Genomic DNA, 4,428 nt, shown 5'->3' on the forward strand with positions numbered 1-4,428 from the left:
TGAGATCCCGGACGTCAAGAGGAGTTTCGGAATGGTCCGGAGGTAAAGAATTATATATAGGAAGTGGTATTTCGGCCATCGGGAAAGTTTCGGGGTCACCCGGTATTGTACCGGGACCACCGAAAGGGTCCCGGGGGTCCACCGGGTGGGGCCACCCATCCCGGAGGGCCCCATGGGCTGAAGTGGGAGGGGAGCCAGCTCATAGTGGGATGGTGCGCCCCCTAGGCCCACCCCCTGCGCCTAGGGTTGAAACCCTAGGGTGGGGGGGCGCACCACATGCCTTGGGGGACACTCCTCCCCCCTTGGCCGCCGCCCCCTTGGGAGATTGAATCTCCCAGGGCCGGCGCCCCCCCTGGGGGCCTATATAAAGGGAGGGGGAGAGGGGCAACCGCACCCTGAAGTCCTGGCGCCCCGTCCCCCTGCTACACCTCTTCCTCCTCCGTCACGTGCTTGGCGAAGCCCTGCCGGAGTGCTGCTGTTCCACCACCACCACGCCGTTGTGCTGCTGCTGGAGCCATCATCATCAACCTCTCCTTCCCCCTTGCTGGATCAAGAAGGAGGAGACGTCACACGCACCGTACGTGTGTTGAACGCGGAGGTGCCGTCCGTTCGGCGCTAGGATCTCCGGTGATCTGAATCACGGCGAGTACGACTCCATCATCACCGCTCCATCTAACGCTTCCGTACGCGATCTACAAGTGGTATGTAGATGCAAACTCACTCCCTTGACTCGTTGCTTAGATGAACTCATAGATGGATCTTGGTGAAACCGTAGGAAAAATTTTAATTTTCTGCAACGTTCCCCAACAGGAGGTGGGCGAGCTGCTCGCGTCCGGGCGTGCGGATGTGAACTACGCAGGGATGGTGTGGCGCGAGGGCGCCGCCGCCGAGCTGCGCGCGTCGCGCGAGGAGATCCGCGCCAACGTCTCGATGCTCTTCTTCCTCCCTCCTCTGCCCGGCGCGGCGACGAGATGCCACGGCGACCGTGCGGGCGCACCGGCGAGGCGAGAGCGCGAGCTCGCGGGCAGGCGAGGCGCAGGCGTGGGCGCGTGGTCGAGGCGGACCGTTTGGGGTCGGCCGGCGCGCTGGGCACCTTCACCTACACCCGGACATGCATGTCCGTTTTGGCACCCATTGCTTCCCCAAACGGACAAAATCCGGACGAAACGGACGTCCGTTTGAGGTCACGCGGTGGAGTTGGCCTAAGCACCAGCTGCAGCTAGGCGGACCGTGCCAGAACGATGGAGTTGCAGCGAAGCCGCTCGCGTGATCTGCGCGCGTACGAACGGTTCCCGTCGGTCTCGACGGAACCTGCGATTTGATGTATCCCCAGCGCACAGCAGCCTTTGAGAAAAGTTAACCTCGTCGACCCGATTGCTTGGTGATGCGTAGATTGAATCCTCGTCAGTCTCGGCGGATTGCGGCGGCGGCGGACCGCAGCCCTAATTCTCTTGTCTCAAACTCGTATCTCAAACCTCAGCTCTATATATCACTTGTTAGGTAATAACGAGATAAAAGAGACACGAGAGACACGTATTTTTACGTGGAAACCCTTGCGGGCGAAAACCACGAACGCACTAAGGCGCAATCACTATGAGGAGGAGTATTACAAGCACGAGACGACAGACCGCCTGAGGTGTGACTACATGGGGTATATACGAGGGGCAACACATAAAAGTCCTTGTAGGACAAGTAAACGAGTTATACTCGTATGCGTCGGTACCAACGCAAAGGCCCACACCGTATGTACTACGTCGTAAACTAATATAAAAGCGTTTAGATTACTACTCCCTCCGTCCGGAAATACTCGTCAGAGGAATGAACGTATCTAGATGTATTTTAGTTCTAGATACATTCATTTTTATGCATTTCTTTGACAAGTATTTCCGGACGGAGGGAGTACTTAGTAATCTAAACGTTCTTATATTAATTTACGGAGGGAATACTTAGCAGCGTTTGTGTGAAGGGACCGGCCTGCTAGCCGGGATGCAATAGTTCGTTGTAGCTACATTCGGCAGCAGTAATTTATCACCACGCAAGTCAATTATTCTTTGTGGTTTATTGATTTATCCGGCTCATATATAGCGGCCTTTGAAGATCTCTAGGCTCCAGCGTGCTACCGCAGAGAGAGACGTGTGACAGAAGGTGTAGGTAGTACCTACCTGGCTACCTTTCCTAAGTATATAAACCACAATCCTCGTACCAGCTGTACGTTTAATACAAAGTTACTCAGTGATGAGAACGTTGTAATTATTAGATCTAGCCCATTTATCATGTCAAAAAAGAAGAAGATCTAGCTCATTCCTTATTTTCAATGATTTCTAGAAAGAATCACATAGACCCATACGGTCCATTCATGCGTGACAAAGAGAACGCGAAAAGATTAATCTCATCACGATAGTGAAGCAGGGACGGACCCAGAAAGAAAACGTCGAGTGTCCACTTGTATACTATACACCGGCGAATCCAAACCCTTATTATACATGAATGTAAAAATACTCAATAACTTAGATGTTTACAGGTAAAAAATCTTACTAAAATGGACCGTTCCATGGTTATAAAGTTAAACTTCCTCGACATTGTATTATACTCTTGCCTTGCAGTCGAGCAATGAACCAAACAGATAATACTAAGAAAATTTGGCAAGTTGCGGCACTCCAATTCCCAATTATAATACCCTTAAATTTTAAAACCCAGCCATATAATTTGAAAAACTAGAATTGGACAAAACAAATTATGATATATACCCCCGCCAAGAAATTACGATATATACGCTTACTTACAAAACGTGTTGTTGTTAGACGATAGGCTTAAGTTGTAACGTGACATTGTCACGATTGTGTGTGTGTGTGTGTGTTATCTTGTAACTTAAGGCAGCTGGTTAGAGGCGAGCTCTATCTCTTGTAGATATTCTGTATAGCTTGGATGAGGGGCCAAGCCCAAAACCACCTGCCGTATCTTGTACCTTGTTGAGCATATAAGCATGCACGCGTCCCTGCCAGGAGGTATACGCTTCATACCAAAACCTCTAGTTTCTTACATGGTAATCAGAGCCTACCTCGGATTCATCCATGGCGAGCTCATCCGCAAATACGTTCCTCTCATCTCCTTTTGCACACATCGCCACAGAGAAGCTCTCGAGAGGGAACGAAGCCCTATGGCGTGTCACCGTTCTCTCTGCCATCAGGGGGGCGCAGATGGCGGACTTCCTCGATCTGGAGCAAGAGGTGCCGCCCATGTCGATCGAGGTTACTAGCAACGACGGCAAGACCAAGTCGAAGGCCCCCAACCCTGAGTTCAGCACCTGGTACGCTCGCGATCAGCAGGTCTTCTCCTACCTGTTGACTACGCTACCACGTGAGATGGCCATTCAGGTGGCGACTTGCCACACCGCAGCAGAGTTGTGGAACACCGTGCAGGGGATGCTTACCTCGCATACCCGAGCGCGGTCTGTCAACGTCAGGATCGCACTGGCGAATCTTCAGAAGGGCAACTCCACCATTACAGAGTATGTTGGTAAGATCAGAACCCTTTGTGATGAATTGGTTGCATCAGGGAAGAAGGTGGACGAAGAAGATGTGGTGTCGCACATCCTTGCCGGGCTGGAGGAGGAGTTCGATCCCTGTGGTGTCTGCCATGTGCTCACGGGTCGAACCGGTGACTGTCCCGGAGCTGTACTCACAGCTACTGAGCTTCGAGACGCGTATGAATCTTCGCGGGGGAGCCTCCCAGTCCTCCGCCAATGCTGCGTCACGTGGGCGCTTCAACAACTCCAACAACAAACAGAACGACAACGGCGGCGGCGGTGGTGACCGCGGTCGCGCCTTCAACAACAAACCAGGCGGCGGCGGTGGTGACCGCGGCCGGAACTTCAACAACAAGCCCAACGGTGGTGGCGGCCGTGGCAACCCAGGAGGAAACGATGGCGGCTTCAACAACAACTCCGCCACCAGACCAACGTGCCAGATCTGTGGCAAAGTTGGGCATGTGGCGTGGAAGTGCTGGAAGCGCTACGACTCCTCTTACCAGGGAGGGGAAGAACGCTCGGCAAATATTGCTGCACCTCAGTATGGCATAGACACAAACTGGTATATGGACAGTGGTGCAACTGACCATATAACCGCTGACTTGGAGAAGCTCACAGTCCGGGAGAGGTACACCGGCAATGAGCAAATTCACACAGCCAACGGATCAGGTATGGCGATTAATCATATTGGTCATACAACTATCTATACCCCAGATCGTGATCTTCACCTAAATGATGTCCTTCACGTTTCAGAGGCCACTAAAAATTTGATCTCTGCAAGTAAACTTGCCCTTGATAATGACACTTTCGTTGAAATTCACCCTCATTTTTTTCTTGTCAAGGATCTGGAAACGAAGAGGGTTCTACTTTGCGGCAGGGGTAGGAGAGGTCTCTATCCTCTC

General features: G+C 52.2%; 1 pseudogene; it reads left to right on the forward strand.

Annotated features, from left to right (window-relative positions):
* Window positions 1-3,560: 3,560 nt before the first annotated feature.
* On the forward strand, window positions 3,561-3,700 carry LOC119296528 (annotated as a pseudogene).
* The last annotated feature ends 728 nt before the right edge of the window (window positions 3,701-4,428 follow it).

This window comes from Triticum dicoccoides, chromosome 4B (genome assembly GCF_002162155.2).
Source record: "Triticum dicoccoides isolate Atlit2015 ecotype Zavitan chromosome 4B, WEW_v2.0, whole genome shotgun sequence".
In the NCBI taxonomy this organism is placed as follows: domain Eukaryota; kingdom Viridiplantae; phylum Streptophyta; class Magnoliopsida; order Poales; family Poaceae; genus Triticum; species Triticum dicoccoides.